The 27,295-nt window shown below is 38.0% G+C and overlaps 1 long non-coding RNA gene across 1 annotated transcript in view; it reads right to left on the bottom strand.

Moving 5' to 3' along the window:
- LOC307180021 overlaps positions 1–26,945 on the bottom strand; it is a 71,366-nt gene extending 44,421 nt beyond the window's left edge. Inside the window, exons 1-3 of the long non-coding RNA XR_013825652.1 lie at positions 26,874–26,945; positions 25,914–26,563; positions 22,608–22,748 (exon numbers count right to left, since the gene is read on the bottom strand). This is a non-coding gene — a long non-coding RNA (uncharacterized lncRNA). The remainder of the gene's footprint in view (positions 1–22,607; positions 22,749–25,913; positions 26,564–26,873) is intronic.
- Between the last annotated feature and the right edge of the window lie 350 nt (positions 26,946–27,295).

Raw genomic sequence — 27,295 nt, 5'->3', positions numbered from 1 at the left:
TTTACCAAATCTGCAATTACCAGAAGCAGAAGTCCCCAAGCAACATTTTAGTTCCACAATCTTTAAAATGAGCAGACAACAAATGATAACCTGATAACTTTTTCTTATGAAAGACAGCAACCAAAACAAATAGAAGAGATTAACTTGTAGTATACAGACCATGCAGTGTTTTAGATAGGCTGTAGATTCAGCTTCGTGTAAATGACATGTTACCTTCCTCTCCCTACCCTACACTCAAAACAGCCAATACAAAATGGTGGGGTAAGGACAAAATAAAATTCAATAAAAACTTCCATTCAAAGAAAGTAAGAATGAGAACATGTGGTAATCACTGCCCTGTAGCAATCATTGAATCCTTCTAAACATGATTGTGATGATTCTTTCCCTCCCTTAGCAGTGAGGTAAGTTCCTCTGGAAGTCCTATGGTGACAATTCTCTTATCTATTTCCTTCATATTCCGCAGGTCTACCCTTTGAAGTATATAGGAAGTGAATCTTAGGAGAATAGTATGCCCTTCTTTGGGGGCTGGAAGGCTTTTACAGTTCACTTCCTGGGAGCAGAGGAGGGAGGCTAAAATGTCAAATAATCATAGGTTATTTTTAGTTCCATTTCTTTCATACTTCTTTATTGAGGTAGAGTTTACATACAGTAAAATTCATTCTTTTTATTGAACATTTATGTATGGTTCTAAATACACATGTAGCTATGTAACCATCACCACAATCTAGCCTTATGTTACCCATTTGTAGTCAACTCTTCTTCCCAACCCCAGCCCCTGGCAACCACTGATTTGTTCTCTGTATCTATTGTTTTCCTTTTCCAGGATTCATATAAGTGGAATTACACAATATGTAGACTTTCAGTCTAGGTTCTTCAGCTTAGCATAATGTATGCATGCTGCTGCGTGTATCAGTAGTTAATTAGCTTTTATTGCTGAAGTGTATTCCATTGTATAGATGAAACAAAGCTTTTTGTTTCTTTACTTAGCAACTGAAGGATATTTGGGTTGTTTCCAGTTGGGGGTGATCATGAAAAATAAACTGCTATGAACATTCACATACAAATTTTTGTGTGCTTTCTTTTTTTTAAAACATCTTTATTGGAGTATACTTGCTTTACAATGGTGTGTTAGTTTCTGCTTTATAACAAGGTGAATCAGTTATACATATACATATGTTCCCATATCTCTTCCCCCTTGCATCTCCCTCCCTCCCATCCTCCCTATCCCACCCCTTTAGGTGGTCACAAAGCACCGACCTGATCTCCCTGTGCTATGCGGCTGCTTCCCACTAGCTATCTATTTTACGTTTGGTAGTGTATATATGTCTATGCCACTCTCTCACTTTGTCACAGCTTACCCTTCCCCCATATCCTCAAGTCCATTCTCTAGTAGGTCTGTGTCTTTATTCCCGTCTTACACCTAGGTTCTTCATGACCTTTTTTTTTTCTTAGATTCCATATATATGTGTTAGCATACGGTATTTGTTTTTCTCTTTCTGACTTACTTCACTCTGTATGACAGACTCTAGGTCCATCCACCTTACTACAAATATCTCAATTTCGTTTCTTTTTATGGCTGAGTAATATTCCATTGTATATATGTGCCACATCTTCTTTATCCATTCATCAGTCGATGGACACCTAGGTTGCTTCCATGTCCCGGCTATTGTAAATAGAGCAGCAATGAACATTATGGTACATGACTCTTTTTGAATTATGGTTTTCTCAGGGTATATGCCCAGTGGGATTGCTGGGTCGTATGGTAGTTCTTTTTTTAGTTTTTTAAGGAAACTCCATACTTTTCTCCATAGTGGCTTTATCAATTTACATTCCCACCAACAGTGCAAGAGTGTTCCCTTTTCTCCACACCCTCTCCAGCATTTATTGTTTCTAGTTTTTTTGATGATGGCCATTCTGACCAGTGTGAGATGATATCTCATTGTAGTTTTGATTTGCATTTCTCTAAGTGTGCTTTCTTAAGTCTTCATTCTTGTGGCTAAATACCTAGGAGTGGGATTGCTGGGTTTTATGGTAAGTGTATACGTAATTTTATAAGAAACTGACAAGCTGGTATCTATAAAACATCCTGCTAGGATTTTGATCGGGATTGCATTGAATCACAGGATTAGGGAGTATAGCATATGAAAAATATTGAGTCTTCCAATCCATGAACATAGCATATTTATCCACTTCTTTAGGACTGCATTTCATCAGTCTTTTGTAGTTTTCAACATACTGATCCTCCATATAATTTATTAGAGTTATAACTAGTATTTTATGGTATTTTTGGTGCCATTGTTTCACATGCTTTTGATGCCTTGGTTTGTGGATTCTTTTACAATTTGTATGGAAACACAAAAGACCCTGAATAGCCAAAGCAATCTTGAGAAAGAAAAACGGAGCTGGAGGAATCAGGCTCCTGCACTTCAGACTATACTACATAGCTACAGTAACCAAGACAGTATGGTACTGGTACAAAAACAGACACATAGATCAATGGAACAGAATAGAGAGCCCAGAAATAAATCTATACACATATGGTCAACTAATCTATGACAAAGGAGGCCGAAATATACAATGGGGAAAAGGCAATATCTTCAATAAGTGGTGTTGGGAAAACTGGACAGCTACATGTAAAAGAAAGAAATTAGAACATTTTCTCACACCATATATAAAAATAAACTCAAAACGGATTAAAGATCTAAATTTATGACTGGAAACCATAAAATTCCTAGAAGAAAACAGGCAGTACACTCTGACTAAGTCTTAGCAATATTTTTTTTGGACCTGTCTCAGGGTAGGGAAACAAAAGCAAAAATAAACAAATGGTACCAAATTAAACCTAAAAGCTTTTGCACAGCAAAGGAAACTACTGACAAAATGAAAAGACAACCTACTGAATGGGAGAATACATTTGCAAATGATATGTCTGATAAGGGACTAATATCCAAAATATATAAAGAGCTCTTCCTCAATATCAAAAAAGGAAACAGCCCAAGTAAAAAAATGGGCAGAAGACCTGAATAGACATTTTTCCAAAGAAAACATACAGATGGCCAACAGGCACATGAAAAGATGCTCAACATCACTAATCCTTAGAGAAATTCAAATCCCTAATGAGATATCACTTCACAGATGTCAGAATGGCTATCCTCAAAAAGACAATGAATAGTAAATGTTGATGAGGATGTGGAGAAACTGGAACCCTAATACATTGTTGGTGGGAATGTAAATTGGTACAGTCACCTTGGAGAACATTATGGAGGTTCTTCAAAAAACTACCATATGATCCAGCAATTCCACTCCTTGGTACATATCTGAAGTAAATGAAAATACTAACCTGAAAAGATAACACACACCCCAGTGTTCATGGCAGAACTAATTATAATAGTCATCATATGGAAGCAACCTAAGTGTTCATCAACAGACAAATGGATAAAGAAGAAGTTGGGTGTGTGTGTGTATATGTGTGTGTGTGTGTGTGTGTGTGTGTGTGTGTGTGTGTGTATACACACACACACACACACACACACACACACACAATGGAATATTACTCAGGCATAAAAAACAATAAATATTGAGGCAGTGGCCTTTGAGAGCAAGATTTATGATTTTATCCCCTTTTCCTCTTTTTGTGAGTGTGTATGTGTATGCTTCTGTGTGAGATTTTGTCTGTATAGATTTGCTTCCACCATTTGTCCTAGGGTTCTATCCGTCCGTTTTTTTAAAATTTTTTTTCTTAATAATTATTTTTTATTTTAATAACTTTATTTTATTTTATCTTTATTTTATTTTACTTGATCTTCTTTCTTTCTTTCTTTCCTACCTTCGCTCCTTCCTTCCTTCCTCCCTCCCTCCCTCCCTCCCTGCCTCCTTTCTTCCTTCCTTCCTTCCTCCCTCCCTCCCTCCCTCCCTGCCTCCTTTCTTCCTTCCTTCCTTCCTCCCTCCCTGCCTCCCTCCCTCTCTCTCTCTCTCTCTCTCTTTCTTTCTTTCTTTCTTCTTTTACTAATTCTTACTCCACATAATATCAAATGGCGAAAATCTCCCAGAGATCTCCGTCTCAACACCAGCACCCAGCTTCACTCAACGACCAGCAAGCTACAGTGCTGGACATCCTATGCCAAACAACTAGCAAGACAGGAACACAACCACACCCATTAGTAGACTCACTGCCTAAAATAATAATAAGTCCACAGACACCCCAAAACACACCACCAGACGTGGACCTGCCCACCAGAAAGACAAGATCCAGCCTCATCCACCAGAACACAGGCACTAGTCCCCTCCACCAGGAAGCCTACACAACCCACTGAACCAACCTTAGCCACTGGGGACAGACACCAAAAACAATGGGAACTACGAATCTACAGCCTGCAAAAAGGAGACCCCAAACACAGTAAGTTAAGCAAAATGAGAAGACAGAAAAACACGCAGCAGATGAAGGAGCAAGATAAAAACCCACCAGACCTAACAAATGAAGAGGAAAAGGGCAGTCTACCTGAAAAAGAATTCAGAATAGTGATAGTAAAGTGGATCCAAAATCTTGGAAATAGAATAGACAAAATGCAAGAAACATTTAACAAGGACCTAGAAGAACTAAAGATGAAACAAGCAACGATGAACAACACAATAAATGAAATTAAAAATACTCTAGATGGGATCAATAGCAGAATAACTGAGGCAGAAGAACGGATAAGTGACCTGGAAGATAAAATAGTGGAAATAACTACTGCAGAGAAGAATAAAGAAAAAAGAATGAAAAGAACTGAGGACAGTCTCAGAAGCATCTGGGACAACATTAAACGCACCAACATTTGAATTATACGGCTTCCAGAAGAAGAAGAGAAAAAGAAAGGGACTGAGAAAATATTTGAAAAGATTATAGTTGAAAACTTCCCTAATATGGGAAAGGAAATAGTCAATCAAGTCCAGGAAGCACAGAGAGTCCCATACAGGATAAATCCAAGGAGAAATACAGCAAGACACATATTAATCAAACTGTCAAAAATTAAATACAAAGAAAACATATTAAAAGCAGCAAAGGAAAAACAATAAATAACACACAAGGGAATCCCCATAAGGTTAACAGCTGATCTTTCAGCAGAAACTCTGCAAGCCAGAAGGGACTGGCAGGACATATTTAAAGGGATGAAGGAGAAAAACCTGTAACTGAGATTACTCTACCCAGCAAGGATCTCATTCAGGGTTGATGGAGAAATTAAAACCTTTACAAACAAGCAAAAGCTGAGAGAGTTCAGCACCACCAAACCAGCTTTACAACAAATGCTAAAGGAACTTCTCTAGGCAAGAAACACAAGAGAAGGAAAAGACCTACAATAACGAACCCAAAACAATTAAGAAAATGGGAATAGGAACATACATATCAATAATTACCTTAAATGTAAATGGACTAAATGCTCCCACCAAAAGACACAGACTGGCTGAATGGATACAAAAACAAGAGCTGTATATATCCTGTCTACAAGAGACCCACTTCAGACCTAGAGACACATACAGACTGAAAGTAAGGGGATGGAAAAAGATATTCCATGCAAATGGAAACCAAAAGAAAGCTGGAGTAGCAATTCTCATATCAGACAAAATGGACTTTAAAATAAAGTATATTAGAAGAGACAAAGAAGGACACTACATAATGACCAAGGGATCAATCCAAGAAGAAGATATAACAATTGTAAATATTTATGCACCCAACATAGGAGCACATCAATACATAAGGCAAATACTAACAGCCATAAAAGGGGAAACTGACAGTAACACATTCATAGTAGGGGACTTTAAGACCCCACTTTCACCAATGGACAGATCATCAAAAATGAAAATTGATAAGGAAACACAAGCTTTAAATTATACATTAAACAAGATGGACTTAATTGATATTTATAGGACATTCCATCCAAAAACAACAGAATACACATTTTTCTCAAGTGCTCATGGAACATTCTCCAGGAGAGATCATATCTTGGGTCACAAATCAAGCCTTGGTAAATTTAAGAAAATTGAAATTGTATCAAGTATCTTTTCCGACCACAGTGCTATGAGACTAGATATCAATTACAGGAAAAGATCTGTAAAAAATACAAACGCATGGAGGCTAAACAATACACTACTTAATAACGAAGTGATCACTGAAGAAATCAAAGAGGAAATAAAAAAATACCTAGAAACAAATGACAATGGAGACACGATGACCTAAAATCTATGGTATGCAGCAAAAGCAGTTCTAAGAGGAAAGTTTATAGCACTAAAATCCTACCTTAAGAAACAGGAAACATCTCGAATAAACAACCTAATCTTGCACCTAAAGCAATTAGAGAAAGAAGAACAAAAAAACCCCAAAGATAGTAGAAGGAAAGAAAAGATAAAGATCAGATCAGAAATAAATGAAAAAGAAATGAAGGAAATGATAGCAAAGATCAATAAAACTAAAAGCTGGTTCTTTGAGAAGATAAACAAAATTGATAAACCATTAGCCAGACTCATCAGGAAAAAAAGGGAGAAGACTCAAATCAATAGAATTAGAAATGAAAAAGGAGAGGTAACAACTGACACTTCAGAAATACAAAAGATCATGAGAGATTACTACAAGCAACTCTATGCCAATAAAATGGACAACATGGGAGAAATGGACAAATTCTTAGAAATGCACAACCTGCCAAGATTGAATCAGGAAGAAATAGAAAATATGAACAGACCTATCACAAGCACTGAAATTGAAACTGTGATTAAAAATCTTCCAACAAGGAAAAGCCCAGGACCAGATGGCTTCACAGGCGAATTCTATCAAACATTTAGAGAAGAGCTAACACCTATCCTTCTCAAACTCTTCCAAAATATAGCAAGGGAGGAACACTCCCAAACTCATTCTACGAGGCCACCATCACCTTGATACCAAAACCAGACAAGGATGTCACAAAGAAAGAAAACTACAGGCCAATATCACTGATGATCATAGATGCAAAAATCCTCAACAAAATACTAACAAACAGAATCCAACAGTACATTAAAAGGATCATACACCATAATCAAGTGGGGTTTATTCCAGGAATGCAAGGATTCTTCAATATATGAAAATCAATCAACATGATATACCATATTAACAAATTGAAGGAGAAAAACCATATGATCATCTCAATAGATGCAGAGAAAGCTTTTGACAAAATTCAACACCAATTTATGATAAAAACCCTGGAGAAAGTAGGCATAGAGGGAACTTTCCTCAACATAATAAAGGCCATATATGACAAACCCACAGACAACATCGTCCTCAATGGTGAAAAACTGAAAGCATTTCCCCTAAGATCAGGAACAAGACAAGGTTGCCCACTCTCACCACTCTTATTCAACATAGTTTTGGAAGTTTTGGCCACAGCAATCAGAGAAGAAAAGGAAATAAAAGGAGTCCAAATCAGAAAAGAAGAAGTAAAGCTGTCACTGTATGCAGATGACATGATACTATACATAGAGAATCCTAAAGATGCTACCAGAAAGCTACTAGAACTAATCAATGAATTTGGTAAAGTAGCAGGATACAAAATTAATGCACAGAAATCTCTGGCATTCCTATACACTAATGATGAAAAATCTGAAAGGGAAATCAAGGAAACACTCCCATTTACACCTGCAACAAAAAGAATAAAATATCTAGGAATAAACCTACCTAAGGAGACAAAAGACCTGTATGCAGAAAATTATAAGACACTGATGAAAGAAATTAAAGATGATACAAATAGATGGAGATACATACCATGTTCTTGGATTGGAAGAATCAACATTTTGAAAATGACTCTACTACACAAAGCAATCTACAGATTCAATGCAATCCCTATCAAACTACAACTGGCATTTTTCACAGAACTAGAACAAAAAATTTCACAATTTGTATGGAAACACAAAAGACCCCGAATAGCCAAAGCAATCTTGAGAACGAAAAACGGAGCCGGAGGAATCAGCCTCCCGGACTTCAGACTATACTACAAAGCTACAGTAATCTAGACATTATGGTACTGGCACAAAAACAGAAAGATAGATCAATGGAACAGGATAGAAAGCCCAGAGATAAACCCACACACATATGGTCACCTTATCTTTGATAAAGGAGGCAGAAATATACAGTGGAGAAAGGACAGCCTCTTCAATAAGTGGTGCTGGGAAAACTGGACAGGTATATGGAAAAGTATGTGATTAGATCACTCCCTAACACCATACACAAAAATAAGCTCAAAATGGATATTAAAGACCTAAATGTAAGGCCAGAAACTATCAAACTCTTAGAGGAAAACATAGGCAGAACACTCTATGACATAAATCACAGCAAGATCCTTTTTGACCCACCTCATAGGGAAATGGAAATAAAAACAAAAATAAACAAATGGGACCTAATGAAACTTCAAAGCTTTTGCACAGCCAAGGAAACCAGAAACAAGACCAAAAGACAACCCTCAGAATGGGAGAAAGTATTTGCCAATGAAGCAACTGACAAAGGATTAATCTCAAAAACTTATAAGTAGCACATGCAGCTCAATAACAAAAAAACAAACAACCCAATCCAAAAGTGGGCAGAAGACCTAAATAGACATTTTTCCAAAGAAGGTATACAGATTGCCAACAAACACATGAAAGAATGCTCAACATCATTAATCATTAGAGAAATACAAATCAAAACTACAATGAGATATCATCTCACACCAGTCAGAATGGCCATCATCAAAAAATCTAGAAACAATAAATGCTGGAGAGGGTGTGGAGAAAAGGGAACACTCTTGCACTGCTGGTGGGAATGTGAATTGGTTCAGCCACTATGGAGAACAGTATGGAGGTTCCTTTAAAAACTACAAATAGAACTACCATATAACCCAGCAATCCCACTACTGGGCATATACCCTGAGAAAACCATAATTCAAAAAGAGTCATGTACCACAATGTTCATTGCAGCTCTATTTACAATAGCCTGGAGATGGAAACAACCTAAGTGTCCATCATCAGATGAATGGATAAAGAAGATATGGCACATATATACAATGGAATATTACTCAGCCATAAAAAGAAAAGAAATTGAGCTATTAGTAATGAGGTGGATAGACCTAGAGTCTGTCATACCAAGTGAAGTAAGTCAGAAAGAGAAAGACAAATACCATATGCTACCACATATATATGGAATTTAAGGAAAAAAATGTCATGAAGAACCTAGGGGTAAGACAGGAATAAAGACACAGACCTATTAGAGAATGGAGTTGAGGATATGGGGAGGGGGAAGGGTAAGCTGTGACAAAGTGAGAGAGAGCCATGTATATATATACACTACCAAACGTAAAATAGATAGCTAGAGGGAAGTGGCCACATAGCACAGAGAGATCAGCTCAGTGCTTTGTGACCACCTAGAGGGGTGGGATTGGGAGGGTTGGAGGGAGGGAGGGAGATGCAAGAGGGAAGAGATATGGGAACATATGTATAACTGATTCACTTTGTTATAAAGCAGAAACTAACACACCATTGTAAAGTGATTATACTCCAATAAAGATGTAAAAAAAAAAAAAGTCCACCATCTTTCTTATCTGAAAAATCTGCCCTTGCCATCTGGTGCCTAGCCATTCCTACTTTTTCTGTACCTTGAGCCTAAGCCCCACCCCCCACAGCCCACAGAGCCTTTTCCATCCCTGTGCGTCCTGAGCATTCACCCTACCCACCACCCAAACCTTGCCCTTGCTTAGGCCCTACCCTCCACAGACAAGGCTTTTTCCCCTCCTTTTTCTTTTCTTTTATTTTCTTTTCTCTCCTCCTCCTTTTTACTATTGTGGTACTGATGTACCTTCTGGTTGTTAATTCATCTATATTTTTATTTTTATATTCTTCCTAACATACCTCTTAGTTTTCTAGTCTAATTTTACTTTTTACTTTGTTATTGTTGGGTTATTTTGTTTTTGCTGCCCAAGGCAGCTTGTGGGATCTTGGTTTATGAGCCTGGGGTTGGCCAAAACTCCTGCAGTGGGAGCTCTGATTCCGAACCACTGGACTAATAGAGAACTTCAGACTCCAGGGAATGAACATTCATCAGAGTGAGGTCTCATGGAGTTCCTCATCTCAGCACCAAGACCCAGATCCACCCAATAGCCTGCAAACCCCAGGGTTAGAAGCCTCAGGCCAAACCACCAGTAAAACAGAAGCACAATCCCACTCATTAAAAAACGGGGGGGGGGATGGCAAAAAAATATGTCACAGATGAAGGAGCAAGGTAAAATCCTTGCTACAAGGTCCAAGACCAAATAAATGAAGAGGAAATAGGCAATCGACCTGAAAAAGACCAAATAAATGAAGACCAAATAAATGAAGACCAAATAAAGACCAAATAAATGAAGAGGAAATAGGCAATCGACCTGAAAAAGAATTCAGAGTAATGATAGTAAAGATGATCCAGAATCTCAGAAATAGAATGGAGGCATTGATTGAGAAAATACAAGAAATGTTTAACAAAGATCTAGAAGAACTAAAGAACAAATAAACAGAGATGAACAACACAATAACTGAAATGAAAAATACACTAGAAGGAATCAATAACAGAATAACTGAGGCAGAAGAACGAATAAGTGAGCTGGAAGACAAAATGGTGGAAATAACTGCCAAGGAGCAGAGTAAAGAAAAAAGAATGAAAAGAATTGAAGACAATCTCAGAGACCTCTGGGACAACACTAAATGCACCAACGTTTGAATTACAGGGGTCCCAGAAGAAGAGAAAAAGAAAGGGTCTGAGAAAATATTTGAAGAGGTTATAGTTGAAAACTTCCCAATTTCACAAGGAAATAGTCACCCAAGTCCAGGAAGCACAGACAGTCCCATACAGGATAAACCTTAGGAAAAACACACCAAAACATATTAATCAAACTAACAAAAATTAAATTCAAAGGAAAAATATTAAAAGCAGCAAGGGAAAAAAAATAACATACAAAAGAATCCTCATAAGGTTATCAGCTGATTTTTCAGCAGAAACTCTGTAGGCCAGAAGGGACTGGCAGGATATACTTAAAGTGATGAAAGAGAAAAACCTACAACCAAGATGACTCTACCCAGCAAGGATCTCATTCAGATTTGATGGAGAAGTCAAAAGCTTTTCAGACAAGCAAAAGCTAAGAGAATTCAGCACCACCAAACCACCTTTACAACAAGAGCTAAAGAAACTTCTCTAAGAGGGAAATGCAAGAGAAGAAAAAGACCCACAAAAACAAACCCAAAACAATTAAGAAAATGGTAATAGGAACATACATACAATAATAACCTTGAACGTAAATGGATTAAATGCCCCAACCAAAAGACACAGACTGGCTGAATGGATATAAAAACAAGAGCCATATATATGCTGTCTACAAGAGACCCACTTCAGACCTAGGGACACATACAGACTGAAAGTGAAGGGATGGAAAAAGATATTCCATGCAAATGGAAATGAAAAGAAAGCTGGAGTAGCAATACTCATAACAGATAAAATAGACTTTAAAATAAAGGCTGTTATAAGAGATAAGGAGCGACACTACATAATGATCAAAGGATCAATCCAAGCAAAAGATATAACAATTATAAAGGTTTATGAACCCAACATAGGAGCACCTCAATACATAAGGCAAATGCTAACAACCATGAAAGGAGAAATTGACAGTAACACAATAATAGTAGGGGACTTTTACACCTCACTTTACCAATGGACAGATCATCCAAACAGAAAATAAATAAGGAAACACAAGCTTTAAACGACACAACAGACCAGATAGATCTAATTGATATTTATAGAACATTCCACACAAAAGTGGCAGAATACACTTTCTTCTCAGGTGCACATGGAACATTCTTCAGGATAGATTACATCTTGGGTCACAAATCAAGCTTTGGAAAATTTAAGAAAATTGAAATCATATCAAGCATCTTTTCTGACCACAACGCTATGAGAATAGAAATCAATTACAGGAAAAAAAAACTGTAAAAACACAGATACATGGAGGCTAAACAGTGTGCTACTAAATAACCAAGAGATCACTGAAGAAATCAAAGAAGAATTTAAAAAATACATAGAAACAAATGACAACGAAAACCTATGGGACACAGCAAAAGCAGTTCTAAGTGGGAAGTTTATAGCAATACAACCTCACCTCAAGAAACAAGAAAAATCTCAAATAAACAATCTAACCCTACACTTAAAACAACTAGAGAAAGAAGAACAAAGAAAACCCAAAGTCAGTAGAAGGAAGGAAATCATAAAGATCAGAGCAGAAATAAATGAAAGAGAAATGAAGAAAATAGCAAAGATCAGTAAAACTAAAAGCTGGTTCTTTGAGAAGATAAACAAAATTGATAAACCCTTAGCCAGACTCATCAAGAAAAAAAGGGAGAGGACACAAATCAATAAAATTAGAAATGAAAAAGGAGAAATCACAAATGACACTGCAGAAATACAGAGGATTATAAGAGACTACTACAAACAACTATATGCCAATAAAATGGACAACCATGAAGAAATGGACAAATTCTTGGAAACGTACAAATTTCCAAGACTGAACCAGGAAGAATTAGAAAATATAAACAGATCTATCACAAGTAATGAAATTGAAACTGGAATTAAAAATCCTCCAACAAACAAAAGACCACAACCAGGTGGCTTCACAGGCGAATTCTATCAAACATTTAGAGAAGGGCCAACACCTATCCTTCTCAAACTCTTCCAAAAAATTGCAGAGGGAGAAACACTCCCAAATTCATTCTATGAAGCCGCCATCACCCTGATATCAAAATCAGAAAGATATCACAAAAAAAGAAAATTATAGACCAATATCACTCGTGAACATAGATGCAAAAACCCTGAACAAAATACTAGCAAACAGAATCTAACAGCACATTAAAAGGATCATACACCATGATCAAATGGGGGAAGAGCACAGCTGTTTTTATAACAGAGCATAGCTGTTTTTATAACAAGCTTTGTAGAGATATTTATTTTTTGTTTTTTGTATTTTTTTTTTTTTTGCAGTACGTGGGACTCTCACTTTTGTGGCCTCTCCCAAAATCACAGACTACTATAAAGAGCCTGATAGCCTTTTGGAGTTTTTCATTAGTGTCTTCTATGAGATAGAATCTTTGCAAAGTAAATGAGAAGAATGGATGAAAGCAGGAATAGTGATCTTCAGAAAGGAAATAATAAACAAGAAGAACAGAAGAAGCATTTCACGGGCATTCTGAATAAAAAGAAAACAAACTTCAAACAACGTAGCATTCTATTTTCAGCTGAGAAATAATAGCAACAGAAGGCACATCAGTTTGTTTTCTGTAGCTATCAGATATTGAATGACTGTTTCCAAACACAGGTTCCAGCATAACACCACCATAATCTGAAAAAAGGATTATCATAAGGGTGTGAACCATCTCTGTATGTATACTCGTTTTGTGCAACAGAGCCCTATAGTTCTAGCCAAACATGAAGATAACTACAGCCATCATTCATATCGTGTATGACAGCATTAGTCATAAAGTGGCTTAATACTGTATTTGCAACTAAGTAGGACAAAATTTCCTCAATTGCTTTCAGGTGCTTACGTACCTAACCTCCTCCAGAGTTGCACAGTATTTTTTTTTAAAGTTTTAAAATAAAATAATGTGGTTAGTTGCCTAGTAAGTAAAGGTGTTTAATAAATGTTTGATAAAGATGAAAAGCAGACCTGGAAAAGTAGTGTGGAATGGGCCCCTGATTTAAAGTGGCAGTGTTTTTAAAAATATATATTTTAAGGTTAGGGTGATAACAGGAATACAGGCATACCTTAGAGATATTGTGAGTTCAGTTCCAGACTACCACAATAAAGCAAATATTGCAATAATGCGAGTCACACAATTTTTTTGGTTTTCCAGTGCATATAAAAGTTATTTTTACACTATACTGTAGTCCATTATTGTCTTAAAAAACAATGTAAATACCTTAATGAAAAAATACTTTATTGTTAAAAAATGCTAACAATCATCTGAGCCTTTAGCCAGTCATAATCTTTTTGCTGGTAGAGGGTCTTGTCTTGATGTTGATGCTGACTGATCAGGGTGGTGTTTGCTGAAGTTTGAGGTGGCTGTGGCAGTTTCTTAAAATAAGACAATAATGAATTTTGCCACAGCAATTGACTCTTCCTTTCATGAAAGGTGTCTCTTTAGCATGCAATGCTGTTTAATAGCATTTTACTCACAGAACTTCTTTCAAAATTGGAAGTCAAATCCTCTCAAGACCTGCTGCTGCTTTGTCAACTAAGTTTATGTAATATTCTAAATCCTTTGCTTTCATTTCAGCAATCTTCACAGCATCTTCACCATGAGTAGATTCAGTCCTAAGAAAACACTTTCTTTGCTCAACCATAAGAAGCATCTCCTCATCCATTTAAGTTTTATAATGACACTGCAGCAATTCACTCACATCTTAAAGCACCACTTCTAATTCTAGTTCTCTTGCTATTTCCACCACATCTGCAGTTACTTCCTCCCCTGAAGTTTTGAACCCCTCAAAGTCATCCATGACGATTAGAATCAACTTCCTCCAAACTCATGTGAATGTTGATGTTTTGACCTCTTCCCACAAATCACAAATGTTCTTAATTGTATCTAGAATGGAGAATCCTTCCCAGAAGGCTTTCAATTTACTTTGCCTGGATCCATGAAAAGAATCACTATCTATGGCAGTTACAGCCTTAGGACGTGTATTTATTAAATAATAAGACTTGAAAGTTGAAATGACTCCTTGATCCATGAGCTGCAGAATGGGTGTTGTGTTAGTAGGCATGAAAACAGCATGAATCTCATTGCACATCTCTATCAGAGCTCTTGGGTGACAGGATACATTGTCAATGAGCAGTAGTATTTTGAAAGCAATCTTTTTTTCTGAGCAGTAGGTCTCAGCAGTGGGCCTAAAATATTTAGTAAACCATGTTGTAAACATATGTGCTGTCATCTGGGCTTTGTTCTTCCATTTATAGAGCACAGACTGGGTTGATTTAGTAGAATTCTTAAGGGCCCCAGGATTTTCAGAATGGTAAGTGAGCACTGGCTTCAACTTAAAGTCACCAGCTGCACTAGCCCCTAAGAATCAACCTGTCCTTTGAAGCTTTCAAGCCAGGCATTGACTTCTCCTCTGTAGCTATGAAAGTCCTAGATGGCATCTTCTTCCAATATTAGACTGTTTTGCCTACATTGAAAATCTGTTGTTTAGTGCAGCCACCTTCACTAATGATCTTAGCTAGATCTGGATAACTTGCAGCTTCTATATCAGCACTCACTGCTTCCCCTTGCACTTTTATGTTATGGAGATGGCTCCCTTTGTGGAATTGTAGAGAGTTAGGGCCTTGCTCTGGATTGAGCTTTGGCTTAAGGGAATGTTGTGGCTGGCTTGATCTTCTACCCAGACCACTACAACTTTCTCCACATCAGCAAAAAGCCTGTTTTGTGTGTTCACCAAAGTTAGTACTTTTAATTCCCTTCAAGAACTTTCCTTTGCATTCAGAACTTAGCTAACTGCTTCGTGAAGAGGCCTACCTTATGGTCTATCTCAGCTTTCGACCTGCCTTCCTCACTAAGCTTAATCATTTCTAGCTTTTGAGTTAATGTGAGAAATGTGCAACTTTTCCTTTAATTTGAACACTTAGAGGCCATGTAGGATTATTAATTGGTCCAATTTCAATATTGTTCTGTCTCAGGGAATAGAAAGGCCCGAGAGGAAGGAGAGGGATGGGGGAACAGCCAGTCAGTAGAGCAAGCAGAACACACAGAACATTTATAAATTAGGTTTGTCATCTCACATGGGCACGGTTCGTGGACCCCAAAACAATTACAATAGTAACATCAAAGATCACTTATCTCAGATCATCATAACAAATATAATAATAATGAAGTTTGAAACATTGTGAGAATTACCAAAATGTGACACAGAGACAAGAAGTGGGCAAATGCTGCTGGAAAATCAGCACTGATAGACTGCTTGATGCAGGGTTGCCACAAACCTTCAATTTGTAAAAAAAAAACGCAGAATCTGTGAAGCTCAATAAAATGAAGTGCAGTAAAACAAGGTGTATCTATAAAACAGGGGAATGTATGAGAATGATATAGTCATGCTGAAAATAATGTTAAGTTGAAAATAACATCAAACCGTTCAAACTTCCTGCTTCGCTTATTACAGTTAAGTAAAATCATATGAGACTATACTAAGAGATGGAAAAAGAAATGAAATCCTATAGAGTTTAATGTTCAATGGGTTCTATTTTCTGTAAAACTGTTTAAGTTTATAATAACTCCACTAAACTTGTTCACGCCAAACACCTAGGAGTTATCTTTGATTCATCCCTGTCCCTCATACTCTAAATCCAATCCCTCTGCAACTTCTGTAGACTTTACCTCCGAAATATCAATATATCCCAACTTTGTCCATTTATCTCTACCTCCACTACTATCAACACTTTTTAACCCAGCTTTATCTGGAGCACTACAAAATTCTCCTAGCTAGTCTGTCAGCTGCCACTTTTGACCACCATCAATCCAAGTGACAGTGGTGTGGTGTCCATTTTAAAACATAAATCAGGTAATGTCACTCTTCAGCTAAAACCTCTCCAATGGCTGCCCAGTTTATCTAGAAAGACTTCCAGACTCCTCACCCTAACCTACAATCCCCTCCCTGATGTGGCCCCTGGCTCTGACCCCACTATGCTCCAGCACCCTGCATTCTTTCTGTTCCTCTAACAGTCCAAGCTCATGCCTGCTTTTATGCCTTGTACTTTCTATTTCTCTGCCTGGAATGCTTCCTTTGATCTTTGCATGGCTCGGTTCTTCTTGGCATTTGCATATCAGAACAAATGTCCTCTCCTTTGAGAGAGACATTTTCTGATCAACCAACACAGTTATATTCTCTATCATATCACCCAATTCCATTTTTTAAACAGCACTTTTTACCACCTGGTATTTTCTTATGCATTTATTTATTTGGCTACTCCCTACTAGAATGTAAACTCCATGAGATTAAAGACATTATCTTATTCACTGCCATATTTGCAGCTCCTAAAACACTATCTGGAACATATCTGATTTGTGATAAATATTTCTAAATAAATGAATGAAAAAAGAGGATGAAAACAAATTTTGTTTAATAATTTAACGAGATGTTCAGTGGTTAAGATTTGTTGCTCCAAGGGCACACGGTAAAGCTTACTCTCTGTGGATGGTCCAAAATAAGGAACAATCTAAATGTATAGCAATTGGGATGTATATGTCTGTCCTCTTCCTCCCTGTCTCAGAAACATTAGAAATCACTTGTCCCCAACCTCTCATTTTTCAGAAGAGTAAACAATGATATATAACAGGGGTCCCCAACACCCAGGCTGCAGACTGGTACCGGTCTGCGGCCTGTTAGGAACCAGGCCACACAGCAGGAGGTGAGTGGCGGGCGAGCAAGCGAAGCTTCATCTGCCGCTCCCCGTCGCTCCCCATCGCTTGCGTTACCGCCTGAAGCACCCCTCCTACCCCATTCGTGGAAAAATTGTCTTCCACAAAACTGGTCCCTGGTGCCAAAAAGGTTGGGGACTGCTGATATATATATAGGATTAAATGATCACACAGCTAGTACGTTGCAGAACTGGGACTGGAACCCACCTCGCCTGAGTTCCGGTGTGGTGTTCTTTCCACACCTTTCTTATTACTAAAAATAAATATTTTGGTCATTATCAAATACTTGTTCTATTATGGCATAGCAAAGCTTAAAAGATAGGTCTTTCATGAAGAGAACTAATGAATTCAAGAAAGTTTTACTTATGAGTGTATGGTCTGCTATGGGCGAGAACTTAAAATTGTAAAACAAAAATAAATCACACGTGTTCAATCCTCATGAAAAACTAACACTTGGCTAACGTTGAATGATGACATCTAAAAGTTAGAGATGTGTTGCAATACAGGTGCTAGAAGTAATTTGTAACATTGCAAAATGTCACAGAGGATTAAATTTTAACATATTAGATTTTCAATTCACAGAAAGATTGTATATAGTAAATCAATTTCCACTTTAAGTAATAGAAGTTTAAAAAAGGCACAAGCCAATAGTTCTAGTAAGTTGAGTGAGTTTTTTTTAAAACTTATGGTCAGAGTGGCAAAAACTTAACCTGGATATCTGAAAATCTTCAAAATTGATTTATGGAGTTAATACTATTTTAAAAGATTTCCAGATCACAGCATGCTTTCACATTTATATTACAATTATTTTCACTGTACAAAAACCCTAAAACTTACAATTAATGGTTATAATGCCTCCAGATCATATGCATTACAGGACAGGAGACGGTGATCCTTATATTCTCCAGCAAAAATTCTTTTGAGTATAAAATGGCGGAGACAAAGGAGTCACAAGGTATCAGAATATGACATGAATGCATTTGCAAATCAAGCGGAGGTATTAGGTGACTATCACAGAGCTAGGACACTCAGGGAGCATGAAAGACAGCAGATTATCCCTGTCCTCAAGAAATTTACAATCATGTTGATGAGAAAAAAATTTACATCAAAACCCACAATTGTATTGTACACACATATGCACAGAGGGTGAAAATCATAGAAAGTAAATAAACTTTAAAGGTATCTCTTCCCTGATAAATATCAGCTTGTACTATTAGGCACTGTGAATAGGGTTTCTCAGCTTACATGTCTCACTTTTTGGAGTGCTCTCAGCTTTGATTCTGTAACACCTCAGAGATTCCAGAGGAGTGCTGAACCATGTGACAAAAGTCTTCAGGTGGACCTTGAAACAATCTTTAAAGAAATCTTTTTAGGTAGGCAAAACTTTATTTCGTTTGGTTTCTGTTTTTTAATTCTGAAAGCACCAATTTTATTTTCCAAGGGACACCTCTTTTCAGATGCAAATGTGACTATTTCCTAAACACTCTATTCAAATGTTAACATTATTCCTTTCTGAATGCTAATTAACAAAAAGAAGGAATGGTTCATACTTGGTTCTTGATTTTGAATCGATGTGAAATATTGATGTTTCCCTCTTTGGACCAGATTTTTCTTTAAGGTATCTTTTCGTTGATTGTAAAATACATCATATACACAGAAGGCTGTACAAAGTACATATGTGCAGTTTAAATAATAAATACCCACTGAATGCCCATGTAACTATCACTCAGGTTAAGAAATAAAATCCCAGGTGTTTTTTAATGCACTGTCACAGAAGGAAGGGAGCAGTTTACGATGAGACAGAGTCTAAATTTCCTTGTTGTTCCTTAATCAAAAATGAAAAATTTCCCTCCTCATTTCTCTTTTGACATGTTAGTCCCAAATTTGGAAAAGGTCCTGAAGTAAACAAGTACAAACACCTTACTTCCTAACTCCTGAACTCAAATTAAATTCTTTACGTAATAGTTCATGATGCTCCCTGGTGAGGTATTCAAGGGGAAGAGGGAACGTATAGTTAATGAAGAACGAAATATTTTAAACCTATGCTGCTGACGTTTTTATAATTATGACTTACTGTCCTGTATTGTTGCTATTTTTTTTAAAAAACCTCATGTGAAAAATTTGACAGGGAAGAATGATTAACAAGCCTAAATAAAACGTGGTATCTAACGTGACTCTCAAGGGCAGTGGCCCTAAATACTGAAGAGTGCATTGAATGACTGATGTTTCCTCTTTTGCAGAAAAAAAAAATCCATTGTCTTCTGGGCTTATCACCTTATGTAGTATTTTGCACTTAGGTAAAATCCTTCATTCAACAAGTAGTTACTGAGTTCAATGCAGTACTAAGCACCATGAAGAGGTGAACAAAAGTAGAAAAACATAATCCCTGCCTTCAGGGGAGCTTAAATACACTGGGGAAGATAAAGCATCCACTAATGAGGCAACTGAAAAAAGTACTTACAATCCATAAACAATTGTCTGAGAGTAAAGCACAGACTGAACGTAGAAACTCACGAAACTAAAGCACTTTGTAAGGGTGTTGTTTTCAACTTAGAACACATTTTACCAACAGAAATGTGATAAATAAATGCTGATTGGGTTTATAGGTTTGCCAAAAGAAACTCATTTAATTCGGAATATAGGGAAATTTTCTCTGTATATTTGCCAGGAAAATACAGTAGAAAGCAAAAGTGTCGTAATACTATTAGACAAAAATTGGAAAACAAAAACGATTATGAAATAGGTTTACAAAATACATCTCGATATATTCTGAATGCTGAGGCTTGAGAAAGAGCATGTTTAATTAAAGCAGGTAGATGAAGACTTCTGTGGAGATTCAGAAAGGAATCCCTATCAAGAACACCTGCAGTCCGCGACATATCTCTCTTTCAACTTCAAAATATATATTTTTCACTTTCATTCACTCATTCAACAAGTATTTATTGAGGATCTCCACTACATGTCAGGCACTGGGAGTACATGGGGAGAGCGCATGGGGAACACACCAGAACACAGGGATCTTACCTTCTAGTGGGGGCTGGGAGGGAAAAACAATGATGTCAAGAACGGATAAGTGCTTTTCCTTGCTTCGTGTTGACCATTACTCTGTTTATGACCAATATTAATTTTATATTTACCACCCTCCATGATTGGGGTTGGAATGTCTCTTTGTTCTAAATGGAACTAAAGGAGGGTGGGGCAAATATAGGGCACAGACATTTCCCGAGGTTTCTGGCAACAACCCCAGGATGGGAAAGGGACGTATGTTAGAAAAGATGACCTCAGCTATGACCAATGAGAGAAAGAAAATGGGCACGATTCCTTTGAGGAGGAAGGGTGTTACATCAGGCAGAAATCACCAAAGCCTTGCCATCAGTCACAGAGAGCTTGGGCACTGTTAAAAGGAGGTAGTTTGCATTGGCCATTTAAACCTGTCTTGGCCATGTCTTTTCTCCTCTTTTTCTCCCTTCCTCCTTCCTTGTTTCCATTCCTTCTTCCCTCCCTCCACCCTCCCTCCCTTCCTCCCTCCCTTCCTTCCTTCTCTCCTTCCTTCCTTGAAGCAAACATATATTGGTGATTGCCAGGCACAATCCTAAGCATGAGGGATACAAAAAGGAATATGACACAGTCCTGGCCCTGGTCCTCAAGCAGTTTATAGCCTAAAACAGCGTTCCCAACTCAGGGATTCGTTATATCCAGGGGTAGTACTTTTAACTACTTAGCAACCCATGTAGCACAAGCCTACCGATGAGAATATATGCCAGTCAAGGTTCCAGAGTAGGGTTCTGGAAATCCACTGCTGTGCTAGTAGTTAACCTTGTAGTGGCTGCACAGTGGCGAGGAAGGAGGTCCTGAGGGAGGGGTTGGAGTAGCCAGGATAATTGGGTAGGTAACAGCACTTGGAGGGGGGTTGGTTTGTGGCAGTAACTATTTACCAAATGGTTAACAATGACTGTCATTTAATGATGATATGACTGTATCAGTGGGTACCAATTAAATCCTTAGCTCTAACTACAGCCAACAGTTAGGAAAAGAAGGCAGTGGTTATAGTGAGATTATGTGAGTGAGGGAAGCTTTCCTGAGTGAGTCCTGAGCTTAGTCTTGAGAAAGAAGATTGGCATTAATTGGTGACTAGGAAGGGGAGGACATTTAGACGTGAGAAATAGCCCAAGTAACAGTGGAAATGGATAAATCATATATATAGAATGCCATTAAAGAGACCAACTTAACTGGAAGTGTGGGCAGTGAGAATGTATTGTAATAGGATGAAGGGTGCATTTGGAAGAATGGGTTGTGTGTAGCAAGGGAGAGAGGGGGTTGGTTGTAGTGTCAATTGGGAAGAGGGAAACATATGCTAGGGTTACAAGTTTAGTTCTGACATAGCAGGAAAAAAGGGGGATGGCTACTCTGTCCTCGAGCAGTATGATGAAAGTGACGTATGAGGAAAACCATTCTGCTGACTATATAGAGACTGAAGAAGGGTAAGGCCAGTTTAGGTGGCTACTTCAGCAACCCTGGGGAAGAGTTCATTAGGGCATGAACCAGTATGGTGACTATGGAAATGAAAGGAAGGGTTCAATCTCACAGATATTGCAAGACCACGTGAGGAGCGGAGAAAGGAATCGATGATAAGCATAATATACTACATCTTAAATATGATAGCTGGCTTTCTAAACACCCAAAGAAAAATGTAAGTCTCTAATACTAATTCCTTAAAAATAGCAAATTTAGCCATATAACGATCCTATCTAATTTACAAAATAAAGATCCTAACTCTTCACGATGAGGCGGTATGAACTGATAATCTTTTGATACTAAGAACGAGGCTACTGTATGATACCACAAGGAACAGCATTAGCTAATTTTTTTTACTGTTCATTTATATTAACACAGAAAATGCATATAGTATGAAGTTGTTGACATTTATGTGAATCTGCTAGATTTAATTGTTCTGATGTTCAGTTTACTTACTAAGTCACTTCCAAATGAAAGTTTTATCTTTTGAAGGTGGAAAGAAATGCTTGATTTTTAACTGAGTTAATTTTCAATTGACTCCTGAGATAACAGGGAAGCTTTAGGAGCCTAATTAAACCATGTATTTGCTCTAATTACTTTAGCCGCAGACTGCAAGGAAACAAAAGCAGCAAACAGACCTGTTCTGTGCGCAGCAGCCAGGCATTTGACGGTTGTTTTCTCCAGCAGAGATTTTGAGTAGCACAGAAGTAAAGCTGAGACGAAAAGCCATCATCTGCAAGCAGTGGCGGCAGCCACAAATCACAGGGCAGCCCCTTTTCCTGCACAGTGTAGAAAACATCATTTATCGTGCATGATTTTACTTATGTCCTAACAGAGAAAGCAATCATCATCACTAGCATCATTTTTTGATATCAAGGTAGCACCACATTTTTATCAACATAATTGGATGTTAGCTCACAAAAACTCTAGAGTTAATACTTAAAGGACAACTTATATATTGGGCGAGAATAATAGTGTTTTTAATACTGGCTACTTTTTCCTCTCAGGCTTTATTCTCTTGAACAATGTCCCTATTTAAAGTAACGGTTTAATTTTCAAGCTAAGTAAATCCACATTTCTATTGTTCATTTTGATTTTAGAACAAGTGGAATTTAGAAGACTGATGATCATCTGTATGAGGAAAAAAGCAGATGAGTTTTTATTACTACTGACTATCAATTCAGTCAAACAACTGCTTTCTTAAAACAGGATTCACAGGAGATTCCTTTTAAAGGCAAACTGCACTAAAGGCATATTTCTTCATTAGATAGAAACTGTTTTAAAGGTACTGTGGCTGTATTTATCCATTGATCTTAGTTTCTAGGTGTAAAATACCAGCTGAAATGCTTGAGTTTCCCCCCTTCAGCTAAAGTGGTAAACAAATAAAAAATATTGTAGATTTCATTACTTCTTATCTGCTGTTTTAAAAATCTGTGCTTGAGATTCTTGGTTCAGAGTCCAAACTTTACAGAAATTATGACAACTTGAGCTTTCTGGGGTAACTTGTCCTAAATATAAAAACAAAAAATTAAGAGACAAGAATCTACAACCAAAGGAGAGTAGAACAGTAAAAGCAACCATCTGGTGAGTTCAGGCCAAATACAAAGTCTCTCCTTTTTGCCTGAACCATCTAGAGGTCTGTACCACCCCTCTGCTTTATTTTGCCTATGGAAACCTGACCTAAACTAAACAACTATTCTATATCATTAAGTTGTCCAGGAAGATGAAAGTTTAAATATATGTCAGACAAGCTACAGCATCTGGTGCAATTCAGTAATGATCGTCTCCTCCAGAGAGCTTCAGTGTTGGAACAACTTTTAGAACTGAGGAGATTTGGTTAACCTATGTAAAGAAAATAACGTTCTTCTAGCCACACATTCTCCCTGTTCACAAATACTAATATTGACCATATCCTCTCCCATCGTAGAAAACACAGAAAGTAAGATCCCTCTATGAAACATTTCACTCGCTCTCTAATTCCATTCTTTTGCAGCCAAATAATATACTTTGCATACAAATAATCAACATTGATAATCTTTCACTGCAGTTATTTAAAATTATTTTCATGCTTGTTTTTGTTTTGTTTAACACATTGATTAGTCCTAGGGGTTCCCCCGCTAGAGTAGAAAATAATGTCTTACAAACTATTGTTTAAGAGTGCTCCATAACATTTAAGAAGTATAGAAGCTCTCTTATAATTTGTTGATATGAGAACAAACTTAGCTCTCTCTTTAAAACAGCAGGTAAGTTTAGATATGTGAGTTTGTTTAAAAGAAGGTTAGAAGTGATCATGGTAACATTTGTGTGTGTCAGTATCTCCCTTCTAAACTACACTACAAACCTCCTTGTGCCAAATTTACACATCTTTCAAAACAGAAGAGAATCTAGCTTAAAAGTGATATTTCTCATCAACAGACTAGGAAAAAACTTGCAACAAATATGACAAGGTTTTAATATCTTTATTATGTAAACAAGTCACACATAATAAGACAAAAAAACCCACCCCCAAAACACTGAGAACCCAACAGGTAAGGCAAAGGACACAAAAAGACACTTTAAAGAAGATAACACTATTGTCCGCAAATATATGTAAAAGGTTTTTTTTTTTCTAATCTCACTAGTAAAAAAAAATGCAAATTAAAAAAACAGTGGAATACCATTTAACCCATCTTATCAGTGATTTTAAAAAAATAACAATATACAATTCTGGCAATCAGTGTGGTGACAGGGTAAACTGATAAAATATTTTTGAAAAATAATGCATCAGATAGAAGTTCATATATTTTAACCCAGTAATTCCACTCCTCAGTTTCTACCCCAGGAGAATAATTCTCAACATTAAAAAAAAAATCTATAGGTCCAAGATGTTCATTGCGGCATTATTTATAATATTAAAAAAAAGAAAACCACCTAAATACCTCGAACAGAGGGATGATTAAGTACATTAATATACAGCTGCCTAGAATAGTTTGCTGCATTTTAAATAATGTTTAGGTTGATCTATAATAATATGGGCAAATGTTATCATGTAATGTTAAGTGAAAAGAACAAGATACAATATTCTATACATTGTAAGCCTACCACTCTATGATAAAATTCTATAAAGACATGAGGATTTAAAAATCTATTATTCTCAGTATTTTCAAAATTTTATTCAACATGCAGTTTAATGTTTTCCCATACATTTTTAAATGTCAAGTTTTTACTCAGAGCACTTTCAAATGCATTGCCTTGTTTTCAAAACATTTCTATCTAAAGCAAAACCCAGTGCTTGGAAAGGCTTATGAAACATTATAACATCTATCATAAAAATCTCAAATGATTTTAATCATTTTCATTTTGGTTATAGGAGTAGGGAATCTTCTATATATGTGACCAAGCAGCTGAAACGTGGGTAGCAGCTGCAGTCAGAGCTCTGTCAGCATCCACACTCCTTCTACCTCTAGCCCCTTTCAGAAATCACGGCTGCTCCTAGCACCTGTGGATATACTGTGCTTATAAACCGGTGGCAGCAGAGGGAATGTTAATGGTTATTTCTAATATTTTGGAGACAGCCAAAACCAATTTCTTTTCTCCCAAAATGGGAACATCAAAAAGGAGTCATTCATCCAAATGTGTTTATTCTGTTACTAACAGAGAACAAATTCTTAAGAGGGCAGGGTTGGGGGTTATTTTTATGATGTATACATTGCTTGGTTTACTGTTAGATTTTATGAATAATACGCTTTGCAGCATCTACCCAAGGGCAAAGGTGAACTGACATTCCATTCTTTTAGAAATACCACGTCCCACCCTCCCCCTCCAAAATCCCTCTTTGCAATTGTGGTCACCCCTTTAACATTTTAATGTAACATGGACCCATCTCCACAGTTAGGAAGCTGAAATCCTAGTAGGAGAGAGAGAGAGAGAGAGAGGAATTGAGAAACACTTCAGGTTGCACTTACACTCCAGCAGTTTTTCCAGAAACAGAGGAGGCAGTAGTTCTTATTTTTGAGGTGTCAAGTTGTAGACTGAGATTCAGCAAAAATCTTCTTTTCTCGACGCAAGGGATGTGAAATATATTCTAGGATATGTGTTCAGTATGATCCTTTGTTCTAGGTATGAGCTATTCTTTTTCTAAAGTTTTTCGGTCTCGATCAAGGAAAGGGAAACTTAATATTATTTTGAAATTCTCTTAAAGACGCCTTTCAAAGCATCTCCCACGGGAAAATATCACGACAGCTCAACACTGGTGTATTTGAGTAAGAATCGAGTCCGATTTTTTTTTCGTCATGGCTGTTTTGCAGGCCCCCAAATTTGTGCTTTCATAGTCAGCATTAATCTAATAGCCAGAAACACCATCTTTTGCCAACCTGCGTCTCGTGGGCTACAGACGCGCCCTGATGAAAGATTAGGTTCATTTTGAGCGCATCGATGTTATCTGTGTGCCTCAGACTCGCGGGCTTTTGTCAGGGATGAAGCGAGCTCGCGAGTGCCTGCAGCGCAGTGGGCGGCAGGTCTGAGTGCCCTGGTGGTTAACACGTTTCCAGGGGGTGCCCACGCTTTCTCCCGAGACTGTCGGCTCGCCGTGCGCGGCAGCAACTAGTGGACCAGACTGTGACAGAAAGAGAGAATTTATGTGAGGGACGGGAAGAAAAAGAGAGGGCGCCCGGCTCGGTCCCGGGTCACCGTGGCTTGGGGATTTGCATGAGTTTATCACTACCATTAATAGCTACTCGCAGAGGGTTGTTTACCGCCGAACGCGCGACAACCAGACAGCGGAGCCCACTACGGGACGCAAGCCACTCCTCCACGCCCCTCAGCTCCCTTCCTGCCCCCCAAACTAATTAATTCGAGGCCGCCTCCCTGCCAGACACTCCCATTGGCTCCCATCCCATCCAATGAAAACCTTGTAACAGTTTCACCTGGCTTCGGCTTCCCAAATAAACAAACAAACCGTCCCGGAACCTTGCCAGCTCTTCTCCCCTGCACCGCCCAAGACAGCTGCGGAGGCTCCGCCTCCTCCCGCCACCTAGCGCCCCCTCCAGCCAACCGTGCTCTTGCCCCCGTCGCGGCCCGCTCTCCCGCGTCTCTCGAACTTCTCCCTCCAAACCCCGCCTACCACGCCCGTGCCTCCGTGGACTCCTCGTGAGGACCTGCGTGGCGAGAGAGCCCCTCCTCCTCCCGTCGGTCCTCCCGAGGCCCAGAGGCCGGAAGATTCTCCAAGAGGGTCTAGGCGGGATAGGAGGTGGCCCCGCCTCTCGGGCCCACTGCCCCCTCCCTCGCACACCTCTGCTGGCGGCCGCTCGCGCCCCTCCACTGTGTTGGTAGCCGGAGCCACAGCGGC

Source organism: Stenella coeruleoalba, assembly GCF_951394435.1.
Source record: "Stenella coeruleoalba genome assembly, chromosome: X".
In the NCBI taxonomy this organism is placed as follows: domain Eukaryota; kingdom Metazoa; phylum Chordata; class Mammalia; order Artiodactyla; family Delphinidae; genus Stenella; species Stenella coeruleoalba.
Note: the sequence above shows the minus strand (reverse complement) of the source record. Positions and strands in the feature narration are given on the sequence as shown.